This window comes from Pteropus vampyrus, unplaced genomic scaffold (genome assembly GCF_000151845.1).
Source record: "Pteropus vampyrus isolate Shadow unplaced genomic scaffold, Pvam_2.0 Scaffold76, whole genome shotgun sequence".
NCBI lineage: Eukaryota > Metazoa > Chordata > Mammalia > Chiroptera > Pteropodidae > Pteropus > Pteropus vampyrus.
The window spans coordinates 2618640-2627413 of NW_011888857.1; the positions used below are offsets into that span (position 1 = coordinate 2618640).

Genomic DNA, 8774 nt, shown 5'->3' on the forward strand with positions numbered 1-8774 from the left:
CTATGGATTTTTGAACATTGATTTTGTACCCAGAAACTTTATTGTATTTGCTTATTGTTTCTAGTAGTGTTCTTGTACAATCTTTAGAGTTTTCTATATAGAGAATCATGTAACCTGCAAATAGTGATGGTTTGACTTCTTCGTTTCCTATTTGGATGCATTTTATATCTTTCTCTTGCCTGATTGCACCCGCTAGGACCTCCAATGTTATATTGAATAATAGTGGTGATAGTAGGCAGCCTTGCCTTGTTCCTGATCTTAGAGGGAAGGTTTTTAGTTTTTCACCATTAAGCATAATGTTGGCTGAGAGTTTGTCATATATGGCCTTTATTATATTAAGGTGTTTTCCTTCTATACCGATTTTGTTAAATGTTTAGATCATAAATGGATACTGTATCTTGTCAAAGGCCGTTATGTGTATGATTCTCTGATATGCTAGTATATATTTTGAATAGGTATATAAGATATAGAGCAACATTCGAATTGAGAGATGGACACCATTTCCCTTCCTTTTGTTTTTTATTCTTAAGTATCAAAAGAGAGTTTTGTTCCATTAAATGCACTTCTGATCTATGGCCATGCCACCCTGAACAAGCCTGATCCCGTTTGATCTCGGAAGCTAAGCAGAGTCGGGCCTGGTTAGTACTTGGATGGGAGACCATCTAGGCAGACTAGGTGCTGTAGGCATAAAAAATAAAAAATAAAAGATTATAAGCTGTCAAGGTCCTTGCAATCTGTGAGGTCAACCAAGGTTGCCTCACCTAAAAAAATAAAAATTAAAAAATAAATAAAATAAAACAAAATGCACTTCTGAAAAGTACTTGGTTAAGGTATTTTAGAAACCTCCAACCAAAATACCTTAGGAAACCTCCAACAAAAATGTCAATAGTGTTAGCTGGGACAGATTGCACACACACCCGTAGGCTTTACTAACAAGTTGTGGCAAGAGAGGGCTATTTTCTACCATACAGTTTTGTCTTTTAAAAAAAAATGGATTGTTTAGGAACCGGGAGTTCATCTTCCAGTTCTATCCATTAAGGGGAATTGGTTCAAGTTATTTTCTCTCTATAAGCTTCATTTCCTCTTCAATAGGGTGGATATAGTAAAAACTACCTCATATGAATGTTGTGACTTAGTAATAATGATAACGAAATATTAAAAGAGCAACATATTTTGTCCCTACTACCACCAGGCACAGTTTTAGGTGTTTCATACACTATCTTTTTTAATATTTGTGGCAACCATGAGAAAAAGTTGTTCTTATCCTCATTTTGTAGATGAGCAGACTGCAACTCAGAGTGTTACCTAGGTTTCTCAAGATCACACATCTAGAAGGTGGAGGAATTGAATTTCAAATTTCAATTTGAAATTTGAGTCGATTTTATTATTTTGCCTATGATTTACTAACTTTAAATTTCAAATGTGATTATTACTATAAGAAATAAAAATAATGAGGATAGTAAACTTTTTTGATACTTCCTATGTGCCAAGCTTTGTTCTAAGTTTATGTGTGTTATGTAATCATCACAATAATCTTATTTATGGGAATTTTCTTTGTAAATGTAATATGTTATATAATTGCAGCTTTCTGCTATTATTTTCTATCATTATCACTATCATGAATAATGAATAAGTTCTTATGTATTATTTTCCTTATTCTATTTTCTCCATTTTTTTCAAAAAATTTAACATAAACAATGTTACAGAATATTAAGGCCAAATGAGATGTTAGAAGTCATTTAATCTTATCGCTTTTTTTTTTTTTTTTTGGAGACTATCTCTTAATTTGGTAAACCACAACGAGGATGATGCTTGGACTGTTTGTGATTCTACACTTTACCTTCGTCAAACTATTTGGGAAGTATAGCTTCAAAAGATGCATTGAGCAGTAAACAATTTTTGGTGATGAGATATCACCAAAAATATAGAAAATAAATTTTAACTTGAAATAAGACAGGCATCTTTTTCATGCATATCTTCCCAGGAGTAAATTTAATAGGACTCACCACTCTTAACAGGCTCGTCCTTGGTAACGAGCACCCTATTTTAAAACTTGGTGTTGGAGGACCCCCTCCCCTGACATTGGAGTGTATGTTCTACCTACCAATCATTCCCACACTAGGAGCTGTTTTCAAGCCTTGTGGGAGCATTGTGTTATTGAGACCATGTAGACAGTATATGTCCTGAACTCTGTTAAGGCATCTATATAAACTATTTAAGATTGTAGTGGGTGGATACAGAAACCTATACATCTTTCAGTCATACAAGACAAGTCTTGTGTGTAAGTTCCCTTGCTTATTAAACCTGCCATCTACCAATCTGGAGTAATTCGCCTCTCTCTTGAGTTTCTCCTTGCCCTCCAAGTATGGAGATCTAGTTTCATCTGAGAAGCTGGTGAAATTTACCTGAGAAGCTCCTGAGTTTGCAGACCAATACTTGGAGATAGCTTTGTGGCACAATGAAAAGCACATGGGTTTGTATGTCAGGAAAACAGGGTTCTAGGCTGTACTCAGCCATTGGCTTGCTTTGTAGCTTTGTCATTAAAGAGATAATTATCAATTCATGCCATGCTTATTTGTTGAGCAGCTACTAAGTGTTGGATGCGATGCTATACCATCAGGATAAATGAAGAGCATAAATTGAAATAGTTTCTGACCTTGGGGAATTAGCCTAGTAAGGCTGGTTTGGAGCACACAGCACCCAAAGAAAGTGTGTATTGCATATGGTAGAAGCTCAATATGCTGTACTTTTTTCTCCTTGGTTCCTTGGGAAAGTAACTTTATTTTTCTTGTCACTTTCTTCATCTGTGAAGTGAAGGTGACAGGATTGGGAGAGGCAAAATGGAGAGGATAATTTTCAAGATTCTTTCAGTTCCAAACTTAAAGATTCATCAATTTCAAGATAATAACCAGGTACTGATCCAACATTTAATGTGTTTGTGATGGATGTTGTTTGGCAATAAGAAAGAAAGAAGTTACTCTTCTGTTTAATTTTCACTTCACTGTCATAATTTAATACCATGAATTATAATTTCAATCAAAATACAATCCAGTTTACAAGTTTACCTTGTGAGGAATCTAGACTAGGAGACTTGAATACAAAGTGAAACATCCCTGAAAAAAATTCAGCAGACCTAATCTACTTCCCCTCGCTTCTTGTAAGTGCCCTTCACTAAAACTGTACCGAGCCTTCCTCAGGGATAAGAGGTGAGTGTGTTCTCTGTTTATAGGCAACCTTATTTAAAAAGTATTTTATTTTATTTCATTTTATTTTATTTTATTTCATTTTATTTTATTTTATTTTATTCCATTTTATTTTATTTTATATTTTCTTTCATTTCATTTAATTATTTCATTTCATTTCATTTTATATTTTATTTTACTTTATATTTTATTTTATTTTATTTTATTTATTTTATTATTTTATTTTATTTTTTATTTTATTTTATTTTATTTTATTTATTGATTTATTTATTTTTATTTTATTTTACTTTTTAGGTGAGGCAACCCTTGGTTGACCTCACAGATTGCAAGGACCTTGTCAGTTGACAATCCTTTATTTTTTATTTTTTACGGCTTACAGCACCTAGGTGGTCTCCCATCCACTAACCAGGCCCGACCCTGCTTAGCTTCCGAGATCAGATGGGATTGGGCTTGTTCAGGGTGGCATGGCCATAGACCTTGCATTTTATTTTTTGGTTATGAGCTTTTGTACATGAGCTGTAAACTGTAAGATGTTTTCCATATGAGGTGCAACAGGAATACAACTCAGTTTTGCAAATCTTTCCCCTTGAATATGACCAGAATTCAAGTGTCCTCATCTGGAGCAAGGCTATTTTATTATGTGTCATTTTAAATAAGTAGTTTTCAAGTAGTTGAAAAAAATCTACGTATATTTCCAGGGTTGCCTGGCACATTTTCAAGGGCTGGTTTCTGTCATTTCTCAGAGAAAATCATGTCTACAAAGTTTAGGGGCAGATTTCAATTGTGGTGACAGAATTTTCTCCTTCTAATCATTCAACTTCTATAATTGGAGAGAACTTTCTGACATTTAGGTCAAAAGGTACTACTTTCGTTAATTCCTAGAACTGAAAGACTTTGTTCCTGTTTGGAATGTTGATGCAATAATGCCACTACCACTACCACCACTACTACTACTAGCACCTCATACCGTAGTATCTAAAGTTTTTAATTCAGAAGACTTTTCAATAATCCTACAACCTTATAGAATAGTCAAATGTTACCACAAGCATACTTTTTTTAATTGCATTTTGCTTTATTGAACTTCACAAATGTTGTTGTTATTTTTTTTTTTTTTTTTTACAAATTGGAGATAAGATCTTCACCAGCCAAAGGATTACAACTTGCTTTATTGCAATACTAAACTTGATTTTGTGTGTATGTGTGGTGGTCTGGAACCGAACCTACAATATCTCTGAGAATGCCTGTATTGCTATCCTCTGATTGCAAAAAAGGTTACAAATTAAAGAATGAGTATATATAAGACTCATTTCTATACTTTACAGAGATCTCATTGCAGCCTTAAATATGTTTGCTTTTAACTCTTAAAACAGTTTATAGTTATTATTCAATAAGTTGTCTCCCCAAATTGTAAACTTCTCAATATCAAAGTCCTTCTGTATGTCTTTGTATCCCTGGCACCGAGTTGTTGCTCAAATGTATGTTGAGTGGATATCTCATCAAAACACATGTGACTTCATTGAATAAAGTTGTACTTGAATGGTTTTAGTCTTGTTATCCATATAAAATTTTTTGAAATATATGAATGTAAACAATTTAAGAAACTTTGTCACATCTAGAACTTTGTTTTGACATCTCATTTTTCCATTGATACAAGGATACGTATCCTCCTTTTATAAATTTATTTACTCCTGAATTAATTAATTTATTAATTCATCTATAATGCATTTATTGAGTGTTTATTATTTACCATATATCTTATAACTTGAATAAGTTCATGGGTTTTTTTGTTGTTGTTGTTTTTAGTTGTTGCTGTTGTTCTAATTAGATTTTCATTAATATCCTGTGTTATTACCTTAGAATATTAATGATATCTGAATTTTTAATAAGTGAATTCCAGAACTTCTCATGCCTCTATTTTTCTTGTTGTAAAATAGAAATTATGATTCATATACTTTTTCTTTAAGGTGAGAGACTAAGGAGCAATTATTTTGAGATAAATGTTTTAAAGACAGACAAGGAGAAAACAGAATGAGTTCATAATAGATAGCCTTGTTTCCAAGGGAAGATAATGATTTGTGGAGCTGAGTGATCCAGAGTGTCCCTCTGCTCTGTCAAAGTCACAACACTTTTTCTTATCCCTCCTCTGCCTTTTCCTTAGGAGACATCATTTATGTTTTTTCTTTCCAGTGGGCAGTATCTCTTCTCTCATCACTTTCATCCTCTCTTCCTAAGACTTATTTACTGGTTTCTTCTACTCCAGCCTGTCCCTGCTCCAACTAGCACAATAACACCCTAAGTATATTCATGACCCCTACCCATACCTGTTCACAATCACTCAGTGGCTCTCACTGTCCATGCCTATTAGCTAGGCATTTAATACTTTCTACTTTTAGGCCACACTTACTTTGGAAAAATTATTTCCAGGACTTTCTTTATGTATCTATCTTAAGTCAGACTGACCACTTACCATTCCATGTTCTGTATCTTGGAAGGAGTTGCCTCTCTGCCTTTGTTCATGTTTCTGTTCTAAGCCTGTAACAGCCTGTCCCTCTACTTTCTCAAATCCACATTCTACCTTTTCTTGAACTCAGTTAATATCTTAATCCCTTCATTAAGTCATTTTTGTGTTTTTTGTTTTTTGTTTTTTTTTAATTAATGACATATGGTATTGTTAGTTTTAGGTGTACAGCATAGCGGTTCAACATTTATGTACCTTATGAAGTGATCACCACGATAAGTCTAGTAACCATCTGTCCTCATACTAAGTTATTACAATATTATTGACTAAATTCCCTATATTATTGCCTCCATGCTGTTCATTACATCCTCGTGTCTTATTTATTTTATAACTGGAAGTTTGCACCTCTTAATACCCTTCATTCATCTTTTTCACTCCTTCTCTGAGACCCCTTCCCTCTGGCAACCAACAGTTTGTTCTCTGTGTCTATGAGTCTGTTTTTAATTGGTTTGTTCTTTTTTTTTTCTTTTTAGGTTCCACATATAAGTGAAATAATACAGTATTTGTCTTTTTCTGTCTGACTTATTTTACTTACCATAATACCCTCTAGGTTCACTCATGCTGCTGAAAATGGCAAGATTTCATTCTTTTTAATGGCTAATTAACATTCCATTTTTTGTGTGTGTTTGTGCATGTGTCTGTGCATATCTCATATCTTCCTTATCCATTCATCTCTCGATGGACATCTAGGTTGCTTCCATATCTTGGCTATTGTAAACAATGCTGCAATGAACATAGGGATGCATGTATCTTTTCAAATTCGTGTTTTTGTTTTCTGTGGATAAATGTCCAGAACTACAATTGCTGGGTTATGTTAGTTCTTTTTTAAATTTTTTAAGGAAACTCCATACTGGTTCCTGTAGTGGCTACACCAATTTGCAATCTCATTAACAGTGCACGAGGGTTCCCTTTCCTCCATGTCATCATCAACTCCTGAGTTTTTAATAATAGCCATTCTGACAGGTATCATATGATATCTCATTGTGATTTTGACTTACATTTCCTTGATGACCTATGATGTTTAGTATCTTTTCATGTATCTGTTGACCATCTATATGTCTTCTTCAGTGAAATGTTTTTTCAGGTCCTCTTCCCAAAGTCATTCTTGATCTCCTAAACTAGAAGTATTTTTTCTCTCCTCGCACTCTAAATGACAAAACACTTTATTTGCAATTGGCTTATGACACACAAATTTTAATAAAGAATAACAATTATTATAGCATATAATAAAATTCTGATGAGTTGTACCAACTTTATGTGCATTTTAAATTATATTTTTGTTTATGGTGAGGAACATGTCTGATTCCTTATTATATGGTGAGGAACATGTCTGATTCCTTATTATATTTTTAGTATACACTGGGGAGAAATATTTGTTGAATAAATGAATAAATGAATGAATGAAATGCTGAATGAACAAATGAGTCATTTATAGAGGAATATCTTCTTTAATGCTATAGTCAATGTATATAGTACAGTACTACTTTTATAAATTGATCAGATTATTGGGATCCTCAACTATCCAAATACAACAAATAATCTAAAATTAGTTAAAATATTTCTAAGCAGCACAGAAAATAACTGTCATAAAATTTATTTACATTGGTGCATACCCTTAAGCTAACTGGAGCTTACTCAGTTAGTATTAGGTGTTACCTTGGGTTGCTGATTTAATTAGCTTAGTTATTTAGTTGCCATAGAAACTTACGGCAATAAGAAGGGGCAAACATACCATAAGGGAGAAGGAAGAATGAAAGCAAATAGTGTGTCATATCTTATTAGCCTGGAGATCATGGCTATTGTGGTATAAGAGCTCTGAGAAATAATTCAATCATTTTACCAAATATATTTTATTGGAGATGTATATTTTGCAAACATTTCCATCAAGAATGGCCCCCCAAATGAACTTTGTTTCTTAAAATTGTCAGCTTTAGTTATCGAAACATGATGTTTGTAAAAATACCTTATATCTGTAAAGTATTTTGACATCTTATGATCTATGAATGGTAACTATTATTATTTCTATATTAAGATTGTCTAACCACTGGGCTGTACACCTGAAACTAATATAAAAATAATATTGAATGTCAGCTCTAATTGAAAATTTTTTTAAAAAGTGTGAAGAGAGGATCAAAGAGATAATACAACTTGATTAAAAACTCATAAACTAGTGAATGGCTTAGCCAAGACTCAAGTCCACATATTCTGTACTCCAAAATTATTTCTATTTCACTATTTGTAGTGGCATTTATATTCAATATTTCATCTCATATTGTTTTTGAAAAAATGATACAGTTCTCTTTAGGATCAATATACCTGCACAGTGACATGTTATCCGGAATACATCTAATGTGATCATTTCAAAGGCCACTTAAATCTTAGGGTTACAAGGAAATCTTAGTTAAGAGCTGTGTCCTGAAAGCTGTTGTCTTTAAGTCCCTGAGTTATTATTAATTTTAGATGTCCATTCAGTGCTCTTGACATCATTCAACTTCCAGAATGTGCATCTTTTTGCTTAAGGGCTCTTTCCAGGAGGCAGCTCTGCCTATTGACAGTTGGCTAGAGATACTGGGGTTTTAGCACCATCAACCAGTTATTGGAGCAAGTGAATGTATAAATATATCAGTTCTCTCAACCTTAAAGAGATAGGCAAGCATTTTGGGGAAATCCCCTGCAGGATTAAACTTCGGTCACCCAGCGCGATGCCTGACTTAACTTGTGTGGATAGTCTTCCCTCCCCTTATCACTGTCTTGTTTCCCTGAAAGTCATCGCTGCACCTTCCACCTAAACCACTGGCACTCGGAATCTTGTCTCAGTCAACTTTTGAGGGAACTCGCATGAAGACAAATATATCTGGTGGAATTATTGCACTTTAACTACATCAGTTAATCTATTAAATCATAACAAGAATCACAATAACTGATCCTTTTGAGACTAATTATATGATAGCCATGATTCTGAGTGTTTTAATGTTTTTCCTTATTTAGTTATCATGACAGTCCTATGGGGTAGAAAGTATTAATGCCTTCATTTTACAGAATAGGAAACCAAG

The 8774-nt window shown here is 33.5% G+C and overlaps 1 pseudogene; it reads left to right on the forward strand.

Annotated features, from left to right (window-relative positions):
* Window positions 1–568: 568 nt before the first annotated feature.
* LOC111741324 lies at window positions 569–687 on the forward strand (annotated as a pseudogene).
* Window positions 688–8774: the final 8087 nt, after the last annotated feature.